The 21,974-nt window shown below is 38.1% G+C and overlaps 1 pseudogene; it reads left to right on the forward strand.

The window, feature by feature from the left end:
• The first annotated feature begins 5,301 nt into the window (after positions 1-5,301).
• LOC120614186 (uncharacterized) lies at positions 5,302-5,420 on the forward strand (annotated as a pseudogene).
• The last annotated feature ends 16,554 nt before the right edge of the window (positions 5,421-21,974 follow it).

Raw genomic sequence — 21,974 nt, forward strand, 5'->3', positions numbered from 1 at the left:
GTGGTATTGATGAAGTCTCAGCTGTAGGCAGGAAGACTGAGCATTCGTTTGAGGTTCAGGACACACAAATGCAACTTTGGCTATTGAATTTAGCCCTGTGTCCATTATACTGGTTATCAGTGGCTTCCTGCCTTCAATGCCAGCAGGGATGAAGAAACAAAGTCTCAGGGAAGGCACAGGCCAAGAGCTGGTCAGATGCATTCTTTCACCCTGGGGGGCCTGGCTGCAAATGACCCGGCATTCGAGGCTCTGGGAACCATTGCAATGCCCCGACCTGGGCAATCAGCACCTTGTCAGACATGGGTGATCTGCAGTGTAGCCAGCCATTTGGGTTCCACTTCCCTCCCTGCCCTGACTGTGCGGTTCACCAATATTCATGCTTTCACTTCAAGTTTCTGGGATGACAAACAAGGGACCAGGAGCCACTCTTTCAGCCCAGCATCTTGCCTCTGGAGGTTTTTCTTTCTCCCTGGCCCAGTCCTTTCTTGCCTATTTTGCAATCTCTAAGCAGCCAGGCCCAGGGGAGGCATAATCCCGGAGTGAAGCTCTGGCCGGGCAGGGGCCAGTCAACATCAATTCAGCCTTCAGCCTCTCCGGGCCCCTGGACTGGCTCAGGTGAGTTGCCCAATTAACACTCTTAAGAGAGAGGATTAGCTCTCAATAAATCACAGCTGTTCTGCTTGCGCTTGATGCCAGCCAGGCTGTAGACTGTCCCCTCCACCAGCCTTTTGCTGTGTCTAACCATCACCCTCACGCTCTGTTCTTTTCCCTGACTCCTTCATTTCATTTGCCTTCTATTCTCAGCTTCCGCGTTCATACCCCATCCTATTCCAACTCATGTGAATTTTCCAGCAGGCCATTTCCCTTTTCCGTCAGCTTTCTTTAACTCAGGCAATTGTACATTACTCCGCTTTTCCGTCAGCTTTCTTTAACTCAGGCAATTGTACATTACTCCGCTTTTCCGTCAGCTTTCTTTAACTCAGGCAATTGTACATTACTCCGCTAACCCATTCTTCCATGTTCTTCACCCAACAACCACACCTACGTTCCTCACCCCACCTGTTTCACAGCCCACTTCCGGCTGGTGTTCCTCATTCCCTATCCTTATCCTAGACACTTTTGCCCCCCTCCCCACAAAAGGGCTGTGGGCCCAAGAACATGTCCAGCTTCTGGGAGCAGGCCTGCCTTCAGGCCCACTGCTCTGCTAGAGTGGGGCAGCCAGGGACTGGGTTCTAGGGATTTGGCGATGGGGTTTGGCGATGTCTCATTCAGCTTGTTAAGTGGCTCAAAATGTGAGACCATATGTCCTTGCTCCAGCCATACCGCCAAGCACTCTCCCTTTCATCCTTTAGCAAGGCATGCTATAGGGCTGAGAAGAGTGGAGAAGGCCCAGTCCCTGAAGTGAAAAACAAGGTGTCATTAAGGGCCTGGCTATGATGGTTGCTTCACTTTGAAGGTCTTGATGTGTCTGTGTCATCATGATTTGTCTAATTCACCCATCCTGCTGATGGCTTTGTGGAACTGTGCCATGACCCTATGTGTCTGGGACACTTATTCAGAGGAGTGTTTGCCTGGGTGTTTTCCACTCCCCTGGTGTAGTAATATTATTATGTGTGTGGCCAATGTGTGTGTGTGTGTTTGTATGGGCAGATGTCTTAGATTAGCCTTCTTGCTTGTATGTAACAGCTCTCAGGATATTAGGTATTGCGTGTGTATGTTTAATTGTGCATGCAAATCAGAAGCATTAATATGGATCAAGTATTCTTTAGTAACTTAGACCCAATGACTGGATGGAGTGTATTGTGCATGTTTCACCTCATTTTCCCACATATATCATGTAATATCTCATTGACATGGGGTGCTTGATTTCACGATAAAACAAGGGAGGAGATCCATCTCTTATAATATGATGGTTAGCTGGGTGGAGAGAGGGTGATCATTAGACTCTAAGTGGCAAACAATTTGGAAGAAGTTTCACTTCGGCATCACTGCATCATGCACCTGAAACTAATATCACCTACAAAACTGTCATTGCCTAAATCCAGGATATAAATTTAAAAAAAAAAAAAGCATAGAGTGACATCAGAAACATGGTGGAGTGAGAGACATCCCCAGATATCTCTCCTTGAAACAATGAGCTGAATATTGAAAACATAACAACAACAACAACAAAACACCCAAACTACACACCATACATCTGAGTGTGAGATCTGCACATAAGAGCTACCGTAGGTGAGCACCCCACTACTCAGGCAGTAGACTGGGAGAAACAAAGAAGCTGCCTCTCACAGGATCTCCCTGTCGGAGAAAGGGGCAGGGAAGAAGGTGTGGTGGGTTCTCTGCAAAACCCTGCCTTGGAGAGCTGTGAGCTCCATACAGCTGGCAGCAATGCACAGTGATCAGGGCAAAAAGCAGAGAACTGGGGACAGCAGAGAAGAGAGATTGGCAGAGTTGATAATTATGAGCCACAGTGGCAAAACATGAGGCTGAGCCACAGCCCCCATCCCTCAACCCAGAGTGCTTCTCCCCCCATATCTTCCAAGACCGAACATCGCAGAGGCCCAAGGGAATCTGAGCAAATGCTATCTAAACTGTTGCCAATGATGACAGGGTTCTGAGACTGAGAGTAGCAAGAGTGATTGATCATCTATAAGAAAAAAAAAAGGCATTATTAAGACTTTATATAAAGCAGGGACCCAAGAGGCTTAGACTCCACCTATTGGAAACCAAAAGAAAAGCACCTTCTTTGCAACAGGCTAAAGACAGACCTTTATATAATATAAATCTTCTTCTGGAAAGAAAGCAAAATGCACTTCATTAATGCTCAGGAGGAGAAATAGTCCATTAAACACCATGAACAACCAAGGTGACAAGGCAGCTCTGAAAGAAAGAGAAAATTTTCAAGAAAATAAACTAAAAGACAGAAATAGTCATCTTAAATGACAAAGAATTCAGATGATACTTCCAAAAAAACTCAGTGAGTTTCAAAACGAGTCATATCAACAATTTCAGAAATTGAACAACTAGATGAGTGAATGAATTCTTTAGCAAGGACATCGAAACCCTTAAAAAGAACAGAATAGATTTTCTGGAGATAAAAATAACACACACTGCAAGAGTTGAAAAATGAAATAGCAAGCTTGGGAAATAGAGTCGATAAAATGGAGGTAAGAATCAGTGATCTTGAAGATAGAAATCTAGAAACAAATCAGAGGGAAGAAGAGAGAAACAGAAGAATGAAAAATAATGAAAGAGAAATACAAGAACTAGCTGATACGCTCAGGAGAGGAAACCTAAGAATAAAGGGCGTTATTGAAGGAGCATTATCGAAGGGGAGGAAAACAAGCAGGGATTAGATAGCATTTTCAGACAAATAGTTGATGATAATTTTCCCAATCTAAGGAATGAGCTGGAGCTTGGAATTCAAGAAGTCAACAGAACACCCAATTATCTCAACCCAAAAAGGCCTTCTCAGATTATGTTAACACATTATGTTAAAATATCAAAAATCCACAACAAAGAAAGAAAGAATTCTCAGGGCAGCCAGGAAAAAAGAGATGGTAACTTATAAAAGAAAATCCATTAGATTATCGTCAGACTTCTCAGCACAGACCTTACAAGCCAGAAAGGAGTGAAATCAAATATTCAAACTATTAAATGAAAGGAACTACCAGCTAAGAATAATGTAGCCAGGAAAGCTATCCTTTAGATATGAAAGAGAAATAAAGACCTTTGCTGACATACAAAAATTGAGGGAATTCTCCACTATGAGGCCTATATTACAGGAAATACTGAAAGGGGTCAGCTCAGTTAAAATAAAATGACCAAAAAAAAATGCATAATTATGAATAAAGCAACTAGCGGGCAGATAGAAGCAGAAGAGTGCAACCTTTACTAAGAACAGGGCATTATAAGCTTAAACAATAAAAAGAGATTTGCTATAGCAAGATAGTAATGAACATTCAGTATACATAGGAACAAATTGAGACAACAGTGACAGAAAAGGGGAGAATTCAAAGATCTAATTTTGCAAATGAATATATATATATGTGTGTGTGTGTGTATACACGCACACACACACACACACAGACACAATCCTTTACATATTCATAATGGTAACCAGATGCCAAACATTCAGAACTGAAGTATATAACATAGAACAAGAATGACCAGAGGAAACCCAGAACTCAAAAAAAAAAAAAAAAACCCAGACAAACAAGAAAAAGGAAGCAATGGAAACATGGAGCTACCAGAAAGCAAAACCTAAATTGGTTATAGAAAATTTTCATATTTCAATAATTGCCCTAAATGTAAATAGACTAAACTCACCGATTAAAAAGCACAGAGTTGCAGATTGGATCAAAAAACAAAACCCAACCATATGCTGCCTCTAGAAGACATATCTCAGCTCCACAGACAAATATAGACTCAAAGTGAAAGGGTGGAAAATGATATTTCAAGCAAATGGCATTCAGAGAAAAACAGGATTAGCAGTACTAATATTGGACAAAATGGACTTCAAAATGAAAAAGGTAAAGAAAGATACTGAAGGACGCTTTATAATGATAAAGGGAATCATACACCAAGAAGACATAACACTTATTAATATCTATGCTCCCAATCAAGGAGACCCAAAATATATAAAGCAATTACTAACAGAACTAAAGGGAGAAACAGACCAAAAGCACTGTCATTTTAAGGGATGTAAATAACCCACTATCGGTTATGGACAGATCATCCAAACAGAAAATCAATAAGTAAATAACATCCTTAAATGACACATTAGACCAAATGGACATAAGTGACATTAACAGAACCTTCCATCTCAAAACGCATGCTTATACGTTCTTCTCTAGTGCACGTGGAATATTCTCAAGAATTGACCACATACAGGGACACAGAGATAGCCTCAACAAATATAAGAGGGTTGAAACCATGCTAACCATATTCTCTAATCATGATGCTTTGAAACTAGAGATCAACTACGAAAAGAAAGCAGGAAGAACCACAAATACATAGAGATTAAACAACATGCTATTAAAGAATGACTGGGTCAGAGAAGAAATAAAAAGAAAGATCAAGAGATACATAGAAATGAATGATAATGATAGTACAACGTATCAAAACTTTTGGGACACGGCAAAAGTGGTGATAAGAGGAAAGTTGATATTATTACAGGCCTATCTCCAAAAACAAGAAGGAGTCCAAATAAACAACCTAACACTTCATCTTAAAAAAAACTAGAAAAGGAAGACTAAAGTCAGCAGTAGGAAAGAAATAATCAAAATTAGAGCAGAAATTGTCTATGGCCATGCTTCCCTGAACAAGTCCAATCCTTTCTGATCTCGGAAGCTAAGCAGTGTCAGGCATGTTTAGTACTTGGATGGGAGACCACCGAGGAAGATCAGGTGCTGTAGGCATAAAAAAATTTAAAAAATAAGGGATTGTTAGCTGACAAGGTCCTTACAATCTGTGAGGTCAACTAAGGGTTGCTTCACCTAAATAAAATAAAATAAAATAAATTAGAAAAGAAATAAATGAAATTGAAAAAAAACAATAGAAAAAAATGAATGCAAAAAAGAAATGGTTCTTTGAGAAGGTTAATAAAATTTTCAAAATCCTGGCTAGATTCACTAAAGGAAAAAGTAAGGACACAAAGAAAATCAGGGATGAAAGAGGGGAAATTATGACAGGCATTGCAGAAACACAAAGGATCATAAAAGAATACTATGAAAAAATATATAACACCAAATTTAATAACGTAGAAGAAATGGACCAGTACTTAGAAAAATACAACCTTCCTAGACAGAATGAAGAATTGGAAAATCTAAATAGACTGATCAGCAGTATGGAAATTGAAACAATCATCAAAAACCTACCAAAAAGTAAAAGTCCAGGACCAGATGGCTTCACCAGTGAATTCTACCAAACTCTCAAAGAAGATTTAATATCTATTCTCCTCAAACTCTTCCAAAAATTCAAAGAGGAGGCAATCCTTCCCAACTCATTTTATGAGGCCAATATTATCCTGATACCAAAACCTGATAAAGATAACACAAAAATAGAAAACTACAGACCAATATCTCTCATGAACAGAAATGCAAAAATTCTAAATAAGATACTAGCGAACCAAATACAGCAACATATTAAAAAGATTATACACCATGATCAAGTGGGCTTCATCCCAGGGGCACAGGGGTGGTTCAACAAGCACAGATCGATTAATTTGATACACCACATAAACAAATTAAAAAATAAGAATCATATAATCATATCAATAGATGCAGAAAAAGCATTGACAGGATATGACATACATTTATGATTAAAACATTTAATAAAATAGGTATAGAATGCAAGTACCTTAACATAATAAAAACCATATATGACAAACCCTCAGCCAACATTATACTTAATCGTGAAAAACTGAAAACCGGGGCTGGCTCCATAGTGTAGTGGTTAACACATCAGCTTTACATGCAGAAAGTCCTGGATTCACGGCCCAGGTGGAGCCACGGACCATACTCCGGGTGTGCCAGGCCCCAGATGCGCCAGGCTCCAGGTGCGCCAGGTCCTGCGTGCACACCTCGAGTGTGTGGGAGGAGACGTCCCACCTTCAGAGATCCAGTTCTTAAGGGGAAACAGCAACATCCATAGGTCAGGGGTGGAAGTGGGGAAGGGTGGAATTAAAAAGGGGGAAAAAACCTGAAACCTTCCCTCTAAGATCGCGAACAAGGCAAGGTTGTCCACTATTGCCACTGTCATTCAATATAACATTGGAGTTCCTAGTGAGAGCAGTCAGGCAAGAGAAAGATAAAAAAGGCATCCAAATAGAAAACAAAGGAATCAAACTGTCACTATGTGCGGATAACATGATTCTCTATATGGAAAACACTAAAGAATCCACAAGAGCAATACTAGAAACAATAAACAAATACAGTAAAGTTTCTGGATACAAAATGAACATTCAAAAATCCATAGCATTCCTATACTCGAATAACGAAGCATCAGAAAAAGAAGTGGAAAAATAATTCCTTTTGCAATTGCAACAAAAAGAAAAAAATACTGAGGAATAAATCTAACAAAATATGTGAAGAACCTATATAATGAAAACTATAAGACCCTTTTAAAAGAAATCGAAGAAGATACAAAGAAATGGAAAGATATTTCGTGTTCTTAGGTTGGAAGAATCAACATAGTTAAAATGACCTTATTACCTAAAGCATTATACAGATTTAATGCAATCCCCATTAAAACCCCATTGGCATCTTTTAAAGAAATAGAACAAAAAATCATCAGATTTGTATGGAAGCACAAAAGACCCCAAATTGCCAAAGTTATCCTGAGAAAAAAGAATGAGATTGGAGGCATCACTCTGCTCAACTTAAAATTATAGTACAAAGAGACAGTAATCAAAACGTCATGGTATTGGCAGCAAAGCAGACACACCGACCAGTGGAAACAAGTCCAGAAGTAAATATTTATGTGGGCAAATAATTTTCGACAAAAAAGCCAAAAACATACAGTGGGGAAAGGAAAGTCTCTTCAATAAATGGTGCTGGGAAAATTGGAAGGCCACCTGCTAAAGAATGAAACTAGACTGCTGTCTATCACCACACACCAAAATTAACTCAAAATGGATTAAGAACCTGAATATAATACCTGAAACAATAAAATGCATAGAAGAAAACATAGGAATTAAACTCAAGGACCTTGGACTTAAAGAGGGTTTTATGAATTTGACCTCAAAAGCAAGGCAAGTAAAAGGTAAAATAAATGAACGAGACTACATCAAACTAAAAAGCTTCTGCTCAGCAAAAGAAACTGTCAACAAGGTAAAGAGACAACCATTAAAATGGAAAAATATATTTGCAAGCAACATCTCCTATAAGGGCCTAATATCCAAAATACACAAAGAACTCATACGACTCAATAACAACAAAAAAAACAAACGATCCAATCAAAAAATGGGCAGAGGACCTGAAGAGACACTTCTCTCTAGTGGACATACAAATGGCCAACAAATATATGAAAAGATGCTCGACATCGCTAGCTATTAGGGAAATGCAAATCAAAACCACAATAAGATACCATCTCACACCTGTTAGAATAACTATAATCAACAGGACAAGTGATAGCACATGCTGGAGAAGATGAGGAGAAAAAGGAACCCTCACACTGCTGGTGGGACTGCAAATTGGTACAGCCTCTATGGAAAGCAGTATGAAGTTTCCTCAAAAAATTAAGAGGGATTGATATGATCCATCAATCCCTCTACTGTATATTTGCCTCAGGGGCTTGAAAATTCATATCTGAAAAGATATCTGCACACCGATGTTCATGGCAGCATTATTCATAGTGGCCAGGACATGGAAGCAACTGAAGTGTCCCATGATAGATGATTGACTAAAGAAGCTGTAGTACATATATACAATGGAATATTACTCAGCCACAAGAAGAGATGAAATATTGCCATTTGCAACAACATGGATGGACCTCGAGATAATCATGCTAAGCGAAATAAACTAGACAGAAAAAGTTGTGCCATATAAACCTAAAAGCAAGAAATGAACAGGACAAACAGAGACTCATGGACATAGACAATAGACTAATTGTTACCAGAGGTTAGGGAGGAGGACAGAGGGAGGAGGTAGATGAGGAAAAAAATTAAAATCATTTCTTCAATAAATAAATAAATAAATATATAAATACAAATTTTTAAAAAGAGCACGCTCTCCTATTACAACCATGTACCATACACAGAACACAAGCTGTATCAAGTAAACCCTTCATTAAACATCAATATATTAATTCAATTACAGACACATGGCATATGTTTGAAGCCCTGATAATGCATTTTCTTCATTTTTCCTGGAGAAATCAGTAATCAGGATCAAAGAGAAAGCTGTTAGCCTCTCCTGATGGTGGACCCCTGTTTCTTCTACTGACTCACAGGATCTTGGGCCAGAAAGCCTCAGGTCCAACAGAGTAAGTCACTGATAACTTACTCTGGGACATGTTATCTTTAGGATATTGGCGCTCAGAAACACCTGGCTTCTCTTCCAGGCACATGTTAACAATGCCCTTGCCAACAGAAAGCACCTAGACTGAGCCCTTGCTCCTGACCCTGACTTCAGGCCTAGGGGATCAATGTTCTGAGATGCTTCTGTTCCTTGATCTCTGGGTTCTGGTACTAGAAAAATATGGGATCCCAACATCCTCCCTCATTCTATGCCCTCCATGCGGGATAATGGAAATCAGACTGACAAAATAGGCAAAAATAGAGGTTAATTTCTCTCTTCTCTCTTGAAAATGTGGAGGAAAAAGAAGGTAAATAAATTCATTATTTATTATTCGGCATTGGTAGCATTCATGTTCTCACTTAACATAATTATCAGGGGAATTAACAGAACCCCCTCACACACTGAGAAAATTACACCAAAACACACACATGCACACACATGAATTGAAGAGAACTGTTAATTTTTATTTTCTCTTGAGCACAAAAGATATCCAAAGTCGGGTTCTTTCCTGGTTCAAGAGCTCAAGGGGAGAAAATCCACCCAGTACCAAGTCCTCATGTCTAGAGACACTTGGGATCAGGTTTTCGAGACATTTCCCAAAAGTCATATTGCACAGAGTGTGTGAAGGCTGCAGGAGTAGGAACAAAGAAATCAGAGAGAGCCACATGGAGGGCTCTGCCCAACAAAGAGACAAAGCCTGGCTTCAAAGCTGAGCTGAAGAGAGGATAGAACAGGAACAAGTCTGTGAGAGGCTCAGCTCTCTGGAGGGACAAGTGATCACTGTGTAGGGCACAGCAGATTCCCATTGTCACTGTCAGCCCTCAGCCTGTGGAATCACCATAAATCCTGTGCCAGGTATGTCAGACAAGGGCACAGCTAGAGCAGAAAGGAGGCCTTTAGAAGGGAATCACAGTGCTTAGACCTGACCTTCAATATCCCTGTGGTGAGAGCAGCCTGGCTTTCCCTTTTTTGTCATTGCTTTACTTTAGTTCCATTGAGGAGCTCTGGGGACCACACTTTCTTAGGGCACTGCATCTGTCTCCTCCCATACAGGTGAAAAAACAATTCAGAAAAACATATTTGGCCCTCTCCTTCTCCCCTGGAATCTATGATTTCATCATGATCGAGTCAGGCATTGAGGACCACTGAGTCTGAGACTGAAGCCTCTCCCATGCTGTGCCCACAAGGAGCTGGGAATGATTGTGCCAGACAACTGTTCTGAAGGATTTGGCAAGGTTCAGTTACAAATAGCTGCTGTTGGAGTCCACAAGAGTCCCAGTAGAACAGAATAGTCCATAACATGCTTTATCAAAGAGTTGTTAAAAGGCTGATGTCAGTAATTGGTGACCACATACTCAACCCACAGTACAGATGTTGTCACCCTGTCCTAAAGCCATTCCCAGGTCTGCAATATTCTCCTATAAGAGACAAGTTTCATGGTTTGCAAAGAATTACATGTTTTACTATGTTTCAGTGATTAAGTATTTATTTCTCCCTTTGACAACTAAATCCCCTAGCTCCTAGCCTCATATTCTGTGCCTGCCCATTGATAATTCTGCCGCCAACCCCTAAGCATTACATGGTTTAATGGTTCACATATAAAAATAACTCTGTTTTTGAACCATTTATTTTCTCTCTGTCATCATAGTCTCTTTATATCACTTTTCATGGAAAACGTTCCCGAAATAATTTTCTAAATACATTTTCTGCATCTCCCTCCTTCACCTGAACATGCAGTTTCTTATCCCCCACAACCACTTGAGCTCAAATGTTCTTTTCAAGGTTTGAATCCCTCTTGTATCAGTTAATTTTTACTGCATAACAAACCACTTCATCATTTAGTGATTGTATCAACTCAACCCTCTGGAGTTTATCTATGTGGCGGGCACTCGGCGGTGCAGTTCTGTACATCTTTCCTTGTCCATTCTAGTGTCTGCAGACAGGGGTTGATGACCTAGATTCAGGATGGACTCAAAATCTCATGTCTGGTGATTCATTGGCTAGCAGCAAAGATGCCTTGTTTTCTTCCCATGCCCCCTCTACAGCAGAATGATGGACATGGTCACATGGCAGCAGCACTCAAGAAAACAAGACAAGAATCTGCAAGGTCTCTTGAGAACTAGGCTCAGAATTCAGACACCGTGTCACACTTTATACTAAAACCAAATCACATGGCCAACTCAGATTCCAGGCGTTGGGAAGAAGAGTCCATCTCTTGATGAAAGGTGGCTCTTTATAATCTAACACAATTCTGTGTGACCGAGTCCTCTACTTCCCAGAGCAGTGAGGACTACTTGACTTTATTAACCTTTGCACCCTCGTCTTCCTTATTTAAAACAATTTTATTGATGTAGAATTAAAATACAATAAATTGCATATACTTTCATAAACTTTGACAACTTACATACAGCCTCAAAACTATCATCATTGTCAGTATAATGAAGATCTACCTTAACACTCACTCCTTGAAGTTTCTTTGTGCCTTGGAAATGTCTTTCTACTTCCTTTCCCTTACTCCCATCCCTAAGCAAACATTTGTCTAATTTTTGTCACCAAGGATTCATTTCCATTTTCTAAGATTGTCTATAGAAGAAGTCGTACAATGAATTTCTCTTGTTATCTGGCTTCTTTCACTCCATAGAAATGCTTTTAAGTTTTATCTATGTTTCTGGATGTATCAGTAGTTCTATTTTTATTATTTGTCTATGAAGTATTTTATTGTACTGATATACCAGAAACTGTTTATGCATTCTCCTTGATGGAATTTAAGTTACTTCTTGATTTCGATTCTTGCAAATAATTTGATACAAGCAGCTAGCCCCTCCAGTTGTGTATATGCACACTCCTAACCTGTCTTGCATCACCAGCATCCACTGCTGTGCTGCAGTGCGGAAACCCTGGAGTCATAGAGTAGCCAGTCTACAGCCAAGTCCTCTACAGCTATTTGTGGGCCCAGCCCTGTCTCCTGTCAGTAGCCTGTGCTATTAAGCTCACCAGCACCTACCTACCACTCCCAGTTATGCAAATCTATGCACCCAGACTAAATCCCTTCACTGGCCTTCAGTGAAATACAGAAGACTCATGGGGAGGTCGTGCAGCCATAAGAATGTACAGTGACTGCCAGGGCTCCAACAGCTATCACAGCACCTGCAGTTGGCCCTGCCCTTGCTGCTGGCTCTGCCCTCCACTACTATGTGTGTGTCTGCAACAGCCCCTCCCCCAACACAGGCCCTGGAAACTGTGCCTTGCCGCTGAATGTGTGCATTCCACTAGCTGCTGCCTGACCTAATTCCTAGCTTCTATGCAAGGAGGTTGAGTTCAGTCAGGAGAAACAATAAATATACTATTTTCTACACATGTCCCCTATGGTCCCCTTTAATTTCATTTGAGCCTTGGTTTGAGGAAGTATAATCCAATAATAAAGATATTTCCCACTTGGGAGATAAATTTATTGAGGACTTAGTTTTTTGTAGAAAGTATTGACTTAATATGTTTATGAAGGCAGATGAACTGACTACGAAGCAGTGAGTATCCGTTAATGGTTCCAAAGAAAAGTTATAGGTTTGGGAAAAAATAATGTTTGTGAGGAGTTCTCAATCCCTATGATTTCCATTATTTTAGTACACTGAGGAAGAAGTTGCTGGATCTGCATAGGGTTCAAGGCGGAAGTTTGTTACCAGTGTCAACTAAGTCAGAATAAAAAGGCATTGTCAACCTAAATTATTGTTTTCACAAAAAAATTCAAGGACAGTAGATGGGAAGAAGCAGCCTTTCTGTTTCCTCAGAGCCCCATAAGATTTCATCTTGGGAGAGCTTTTTGTAGACAATAGAACAGTTTATCATTATTTCAGTTTTGAATGATCAGTTGTTTTTTTTTTTTTTTTTCAAATGTGTAATGATATATCATTTTGGGTTTGGGTTTAGTTTTACACTGGCTTTTCTCTCCAGTAATTGGAGCTGGAGCTTCATGATATGATTTGCTTTCTTTTCTTTAGCTTAATTGAAAGTTAGAGCTAGGTAATCAGCACGAGCTTCAAGCTGAGCTGTGGGAAGTGCTTCCCAGTCTGTTTTGGTTCTTTAGTTAGAGCAGACAGTTATCTGTTTAATCCAAAACTGAAATTAAAAACTGAATTAAAGGTATAGCATCAATAGGCAAGCCATGATTCCTCCAAAAGATAGTGCAGAGCTGGATGAGGTAATAACAAATGGATTTTGTTGAAGTTTTTTACATTCTTGAATTTGAGGGCAGTCTATGGGGTTTGGAAAAACTCAACAAATGGAGTCCAACAGCTGTTCTGCAATATGCTTCATCTCTTCTAAAGCTAGGGACAGATCATTAAGTAAAGCTCCTAGAGAATTGTCGGGATCTCGACAGTCTGCAAGTTGCACCCAGTGTTGAGCCCCTCAGGGCCCCACCAACATTTTAACTAGCTGATATAATTCGGGTAATATGGATGATAGGAATGGATGGTAACATTAATCTCTAGCTTAAATGAGGGAAGGGCTGTTTTGTGGATATGAGAAGATCTTAGCAATAATGTCTTAGGAGAGGTAGCACAAGATAGATTTTTCTTCAGGAGGCACTGCTCAGGCACCCTAAACTTAAGCCTAAACCTGGCCCTTACCCTAATCCTAACTCTAACCTTAATGCTAACACTAAGCATAAATCAAACCCTAAACAGAAACTTAACCCTAGCTTACACGCTAACCCTACCCATAACTCCAATGCCAATTTAAAATCAAACCCTAACCTGAGAGCTAATTCTAAGAAGCCTATCACTAACCCTAACTCAAAACATCAGCCAAATTTTCAAACTAACACTAAACCTAGTCCTAAGCTTCTCTCTGTCTCATTTTATTATTTAATTTCTGTTTTGTTTTTTAATATCTTATACTTCATTGTAAAATAGTATAGAGCATCTTCATTTTTTTAGTCTAACAATATAGTTATATAATATATGTAATTTCTTATGTGCTAACTACTCTGTCTAGTAACTATTTTTTGTGCAGATTATCACAATATTATTTACTGTTTTTCTGTCACCATTTTTACTCATTTTACTCACCCATGCCCAACACAAGTTTTTTTATTCTTTTTGGAAAATGTTATGAAATACTCATTCATTTATGTAGACATTGATACACATAGCACACACTTAATTTGCACATCCTTATTTATACTCACAGTTCTTCAGAGACATACTTTTATTTCATCAAACATACGTTCAATGTCACCCCGACCCTCCTGGGCTGTTATAAGGCTGTCCACTTGAATTATGTTTAACCTCACACACCTAGTTTTTCACAATTATGCTATATTCTCAATCTATTATTTAAAAAAAAATTAAAGGAGCAAGCATAAGGGAATCTTATAGAAAATGAAATGTTCTATACTATTAAAATTACATTTGAGAGATGCCATAGCAAAGCTCTTTTTTAGAAACTTTTTTTTCAGTCTCGGTCTAGGATATCGCTCAGCTTGTGGTTTGAGTTTATGCTTAAGGTTAGGCTTAGAGCTAGGTTTAGAGGTAGCTTTGAGTTTTGGTTTGTTTTTTTAATTAAAATTAGTGTTATTTCTAGGGTTAGGGTAAAGTGTAGGGTTAGGTTGGTTTACGTTTAAGTGTAGGTTGAGTTTATAATAATGATTAGTTTTAGAGTTAGGGTTAGATTAACTTTTAGGTTAGGGCTAATGTTTCCATGAGGCATAGGTTTAGGAGTGTAGTGTTTGTAAGGCTAGGCTTATGGTTTGGTGTAACATTAGGGTTAAGGTTGATACTAGAGTAAGGCTACATCTAGGATTTGGGTTAGGGTTACGGTTAGGCTTAGGGTTGGTTAGATTTTGATTTATGGCGATGGTTACATAAGGTTTTGGTATAAGGTTAAGGTTAAGGTTAACTCAACGTTTATGATTAGGGTTAGAATTAGGGTCAGCTTTAAAGTTAGAGCTTGGTTTTGGGTTTTATTTTCATTGTGGTTAGGGTTAGGGTTAAAGGCCTAAGGCTAGATTAGGCTTTGGTTTAGAGTTAGGGTTAATATTAGGTTTAGGCTTAAAATTAGGGTCAGGTTAAATTTTGGATCGTGAATTGAGTTTATTATTAGGATTAAAATTAGGATTAGTGTTATGCTTAGCTTTGAGTTTAGAGTTTGGGTTTAAATTAAGGTTTGGTTTAAGGGTAGGAATTGGGTAAGATCTAGGACTAGGGTGAAGTTAAAGGTTAGGATTAGGTTTAAATATTCAGCTAAGCTTAGTATTTGGGATAGGATTATGATTAGGGTAGGATTAGGGTAAATGGTATGTTTATGGTAAAGTTTTATGTTTTGTTTAAGGTAATGTTGAGGTTATGAGATGGGGTTAAGTTTGGGGTTAGTTTTAGTGTTAGCTTTGAATTTCCCCTTGAATTTATTTTAAACTTACCATTGGGGTAATAGCTATGGTTATGGTTAGGTTTATGGTTAGAGTTAGAGTTAGAGTTAGGGTGCAGTTTATAATTAGGATTAGGGTTAGGGTTATACATAAAGTAAGGGCTTGCCTTAAGGGTAGGTTGAGGTTCAGTGCAGGAATCAGTTTTGACTTAGGATTAATGTTAGGTTTAAGTTTAGAATTAGGAGTAGGGTTACTGTTAGGGTTGAGTTTGTTTAGGGAGAAAATTAAGGTAAGGGATAGAGTTAGCTTTGGGGTGAGGCTTAAGATTTAAATATGGGTTAAGTGTAGGTTTAGTGTTAGGGAAAGGGTTGGGGTTGAAGTTTGGTTTAGGTTTCAGGTTAGGATAGGTTTTGATGTAGTGTTAGTGTTAGGGTCAGAGTTAAGGTTAGGTTTTGGCTTAGGGTTTGGGTTAGGTTTAGGTCTAAGGTGAAGGTGGATTTAGTATTAGGGTTTGTGTTAGGTTCAGTATTATTTTTAGAATTAGGGTTAGGTTTTGAGTTGGTTTAGAATTATAGTTGAGCTTATGATTATTGTTAGGAATTAGGGTTATGATTAGAGTGAGCTTTTAGGTCAGGATTTGGGTCTAAATCAGGGTTAGGTGTAGTGTTAGTGTGAGTTATAGGGTAAGGGCTGGGTTAGTGTCCTTTATAGAATAATTGTTAGGTTTAAGGCTTGCTTTTGACTTACAATTGTTTACAATTGGGTTGTTTACAATTGGGGCTGGAGTTAGCTGTGAGGTTGTTAAGGGTGTGGTTCTGGGCAAAGATATGCTAAGGGCCAACTTCTGCTTCTGTAATCTGCTTGCTCGTTTGATGATTAACTAGGGTGTGGTTAATCTGCTTGCTTTGTTTGATGTTAACTAGAGTGTGGCTAGGCTTTATAAACTGCCTCTTTTGGGAGCTCGAGGCTGATCTCCTCCAACTCTGCGTGGTAGAGAGTCAGTTGCCGGCCGGCTAATAAAGGCTCATAATTCATCTCAATTGGCTCCGTGGGTCTTAGAATTGATTGCGCCACAACAAGGTAAGGCTTTCATTTAAATTAAGGTTAGGGTTATATTTGAGTTTATGACTACAGTTAAGATTAGGGTTAGGGTTAGAGTTATTGTTGAGGTTAGAGCTTGGGTTTAAATTAGTTTGTGTTAGAGTTATGGTTAGGGTTAGTTTTAAGCTAGGTTTTAGGTTTAGGGATAGAGTTACAATTGAGGATAAGGTTTGGGTTTCAGACAGGTTTAGGGTAAGCATTAGGATCTGGTTATGATCTATGGTGAGAGGTAGGATTTGGGTTATTTTTAGGGTTAGGTTTTGATTTAAGGTTAGGTTTGGATTAGAGTTAGAGTTAGCTTTGAGATTAGGGTTAAACATAAATTAGAAATAGTGTTTAGGGCTATTGTTAGGGTTAAGGGTTGAGTTGATGATTAGGTTTTGGATTAGGGTGAGGGTTTTATTTACCTTTGAGGTTAGGTTTTGGGTTTCAGTCAGTGTTAGGTTTCAGTTTAGGCTTCAGTTTAGGATAAAGGTCAGGTTTTCAATTACAGTTAGATTTAGAGATAGGTTTGGGTGTGAGTTTATGATTAGACTTAGGGTTAAGATAAGGGCTAAGTTTATGTTTAGGTTTAGGATTAACTTTAGGGGTTAGGTTTATTTATTTGTTATGTACATGGCTCTTGTTCAAATTAGATTTAGGGTTAGAGTTAGGGCTCGGGTCAGAGTTTGCTTTGAGCTAAGGGTTTAGGTATAAATTAGGGTTAGGTTTATGGTTAGGATTAAGGTACAGTGCAGGTTTAGGTTTAGGTTAATTTTAGGATTAGATTTTGAGTTAAGTTTAGAATTAGGGTTAGACTTCAGCATTGGGTTGAGTTTCTGATTAGGGTTAATCTTATGGTTAGGGTTAGCATTCACATTGAGTTTGTGGTTAGTTTTAAAGTTAGGGTAAATTTTATAGTTACTATTAAGATTTGGGCTGGAATTAAGGTTCTTTTGCCATTTAGGATTAGAATTTGGTTAACATTTGAGTTTATGTTAGGTTTAGGATTAGGGTTAGTTTGAGATTTGAGGTCAGGGTTTGTTTTAAAAGTAGAGTTGAAGTTAGATTAGAGTAAGAACTAAGATAGGGTTAGCTTTAGGGCTAGTATTAGGGATAAGGTTAGGTTTTGAATAAGGGTTAGAGTAAGAGTTAGAGTTGGGGGTTATTGTTAGGTTTAGCATGGAGTTTATGATGATGAAGAGGATTAGGGTTATGTTTAAAGTTGTATTTGAGTTTAGTATTTGGGATTGAATAGGGATAGGTTTATGTTTAAGGTTGAGGTGAGGGCTAGGTTCATGAGGGCCTAGTAATTGAGGTAACTTTGAGTCAGAGATCAGGGTTAATTTGGGTTTGGGATTGGGCTAGAATAGTTTACACTTAGTGTTAGGGTTACTGTTAAGTTTTCACCTAGGGTTAGGTTTATGGTTAGAATGAGGGTTAGAGTTAAGATGTTTGAGTTTATGATCATGGTTAAGGTTAGGGTTAGGGTTAGAGTTAACCTTGAGGCTAGGGTTTAGGTTTAAGTTAAGGTTTGTGTTAGGGTTAAGGTTAAGGAAAAGGCTAGCTTTAAACTGAGCCTTAGGGTTAAGCTTAGAGTTAGATTGAGGTTAAGATTAGGGTTTCAGATTGATTTAGTGTTAGCATTACCCTTAGGTTATGGTCTATAGTTCACATTAGTGCTAGGACTAGTGTTACTTTTTGAGTTAAGGTTATATTTGTATTAGGGTTAGAGTGAGCTTTGAGGTTAGCATTAAATAGATTAAGGTCTCCTGTTAGGGTTACACATATGATTCATGTTAGAATTAGAGTTGGTATAGGTTAGGGTAATGCACGGGTTATGTAAGTTACCTTGGTTTAGGGGTAGTGTTAGGTTTAGATTACTTGGTAGGCATTACATTTATGATTAGGATTAGGTTTAGATTTAGGGTTAGATTTAGCTTTAGAGTTAGGTTTTGAATTCTAATTTGGGTTGGTTTACATTTAAGATCAGGGTCAGAGCTCTGGGTAGGGTTAGGGTTGGAAATCAGATTCTATTTGAATCTGATTAGGGCTTGCTTTGAGGTGAAGGTTTGGTTTTAAGTTGGGGTTAAGTTTAGGGTTTCAGTAAGGGCTGGTGTTATAATTGGCTTATACTTAAGTTTAGGGTTGTGTCTTAGGTTTAGGGTTAGGTTTTGAGTTTAAGGTCAGGTTAGGATGAGGGTTGAGGTTCTGTTTAAATTTAGGTTTACAGTTAGAGTAATGTTTATAGTAAGGTTCAAATAAGGGTAAAGGTTAGATTTAGAGTTAGGTTCAAGACTGCCTGGTTATGATCATGGTTAGGGGTAGGTTAAAGTTAGAATTTGATGAGGTTAAGGTTTGAATTTAAATTAAGGTTCTTTTTAGGGTTAGGTTTTTAAATAAGTTTAGGGGTAGTGATAGGGTTCAATTAAGGTTTAAGGTTAAGGCTGAGTTTATGATTAGTGTTAGACTTAGTGTTAGGGCTAGGTGTAGGGTTAAGTTGGGCTAAGGGTTTAGATTATGTTTAGGTGTAGGGTTAGGTTTGTGGGTTAAGTTTAGTTTTTTGTTATGTTCATGTTTCATGTTAGAGTTAGATTTAAGGTTAGGTTTAGGGTTATGGTTAAGATTTAGGGTTAGGTTTAGGATGCAGGCCAGGTTGAAGGTTAGTAAGGGATAGGGATAAAGTTGGGGTTAGAAATTCAGTTAAGAGTGAGGTTAGATGTAGGGTTAGTGTTCAGTTTATGATTAGGTTTAGGATTAAAGTTTGGATATGGCTTTGAGTTAGCATTAGTGTTAGGGTTAGGGATATGGTTAAGTTTAGGCTTAGACTTAAGATTGCTTTGATGACTAGGGTTAAGTTTAGGGTTTGAGTTAGAGTTAACCTTGATGTTAACTTTTATGTTTAAATTAGGGTTAGAGTCAGGGACAAAGAAGGGTAAGGAAAAGGGCTACGGTTAGATTATGGTCGTAGTTATTGTTAGGGTTAGAATTGGTGTTAGATTTTAGGTTAGGTTAAGAATTATGGTTAGGATTGAGTTTATGATTTGGCTTACTTTAGGGTTAGAGTTATCTTGGAGGCAATGGAGTGATTTAAACTAGTGTTAGGATTAGGTTTTGGATAAAAGCTATTATAAGGTTAAGTTTAGGGTTAGAGTTAGCATAATGACTTTGGATAGGGTTGTGTTTTGAGTCAGAGTTAGGTTAAAATTTGAATTCTTCATTAGTTTTAGGATATGAGTTCGATTTAGCTTTGTAGTCAGCATTTGGTTTTAAATTAGAGTTGGGGTTAGGGTTTGAGTGAGATTTAGCATAGGGTTAGGGTTAGAGTTAACTCTGAGATGGTAATTTGTTTTTAAATTAGGGTGATGTTTAATGGTATGATTAGGGTAAGTGCTGGTGTTTGATTAGTTTTAGGGTTAGGTTTTGGATTAGGATTAGGTTAAGTTTTAGAGTTGCATTTAGGGTGAGAGTTAGGATTGAGTTGATGATTTAAGTTAAGTTTAGAGTTAGGATTTGGGTTTAAATTAGTGTTAGGTTTCAGGTACATGATAGGCTTAGGGTAAGGGTTATGGTTAAGTTTAGGGTAAGGATTAGCATTAGGTTTTAAATTAGGATTAGCATTAGTATTAAAGTTAGCATCAGTTTTGAAGTTATGTTTTAATTTAAATAAAGGATCCTTAAGGTTAGGGTTAGAGTTAGATGTAGGTTTGGATTTATGGGGTAGGGTTTTGTTTAGGTTTATAGTTAGTTTTAACATTAAGGTTACAGTTGAGTTTATGATTAGATTTGGTGTTAAGATTAGGGTTAGGATTAGTCCTGAGGTTAGGGTTTGGGTTTAAGATAGGGTTACATTTAGGGTTAGGCTAAAGTCTATGGTTAGGAGTATGTTTGAGTCAGAGATTACAGTTAGTTTTAAAATATGGGTTAGCATGTGAGTTAGGGTAAGGTTTGGATTAGTTTTTGAGTTAGGGCTAGGGTTAGGTATAGAGGTAAGTTAAGGTTAGAGGTAAGTTAATGATTATGTTTAAAATTAGGGTTGGGGTTGAAAACAGCTTTGAGGTTAAGGTTTGGTTCTTAATGAGTAGGTTTAGAATAAGGCCTAAGTTTACAGTATGGGTTCAGATTCAGATGAGAGCTCAGTTTAGGCTATAATTTACATTTGTAGTTAGGGTTAGGATTAAGATTAGAGTTCAGTTGATTAGGTTTAGAGTAAATTTTGAAGGAAGGGTTTGGGTTTAAATTAGGAATGACTTAGAGTTTGGATTAGGTTTATAGTTAAGGTGAGGGTTAGGGTGGGGTTAAGGTTGACTTTATAATTTGGTTAAGGTGAAGGTTAGGGTTCAAATTTGATTGAAGTTTAGGCTTTGGGTTTCCAATAAGGTTAGAGTTGTATTTAGATTTGAGGCTAAGGTTTTTTTATTTTCATAAGGGTTCTGTTTAGATTTAAAGTTAGGTTTGGGGTAAGAACTAGGTTAACTTTAAGGTTAGGAATAGATTTAAGTTTAGGGTTTTAGTTAGGGTTAGGCTGAAGATTCCGGTTAGATTATGGTTCATGTTAGAGTTAGGGTTACGTTTTGAGTGAGGTTTAAATTTAGAGTTAGCTTTAAGTGTTAGATTTATGGCTAAGGTTGAGTTTATACTTATGGTTAGTTTTACAGTTAGCTTTGAAGTTAACAGTTGAATGAAAATAGGTTTAGCTTTTAAGTTAGAGTTAAAGTTGAGACATGGATAAATTTAGGATAATAGAGTTAGTGTTAGCTCTTGAGACAGGGTAGGCTTATAGTTAAGGTTAGAGTTAGCTTTGAGATTAGGGTTTAATGTAAATTAGGATTAGGGATAATATTAACGTTATTTTTGAGGTGATGGTTTGGGCTGCATTAGTGTTAGGGTTAAGGTCGCATAAAAGTTAGGATTAGGTTAGTTTTAGGGTTACAATTGGGAATGAGTCTTGTGTTAGGATGAGGGTAAGCCATACAGTTAGAGGTAGCTTTGAGTCTTGAGTTTGTGTTTCATTAGTGTTAGGCTGAAGGTTAGGTTTGAGTTTTGAGTTAGGGTTAAGGTAGTGGTCTCCTACTCATCAAACTCATGTATTGTGTAAAACAGGTAGTAAAAGAGTGGCACTTACTTCTCATTATTTTGTACCAAATGAGATAGTTGTCAACTGAGTTCCGCACAGTATTCCATTAGGTAAATAGAACTGAAACCATTTTGTAATGCACATAGTGCTGTGTTGAAACACAATCTGTAATCTCTGTTCACAACAAGTTACTTGTAAAGTGTGAATCACATTTATCTGTCAGAGAATGGAAACTAAACCATTCTCAGATGCCTTTGGATTTACTATCCTTTCAAAAAGATGTTTCAACAAAGTCTCAGCGCACTGTGCTCAGAACTGCGCTTAGACAATGAATGGAAATCACATTTTTTTTGTAATGCTTGTCACATTAAGGTTGGCATTAAGCCTCCACAGGATTCTCTTGTAGAATGGAGCACCACTAATCTAGTCACGC

The sequence above is a fragment of the Pteropus medius genome, unplaced genomic scaffold, assembly GCF_902729225.1.
Source record: "Pteropus medius unplaced genomic scaffold, Ma_sr-lr_union100, whole genome shotgun sequence".
Lineage (NCBI taxonomy): Eukaryota > Metazoa > Chordata > Mammalia > Chiroptera > Pteropodidae > Pteropus > Pteropus medius.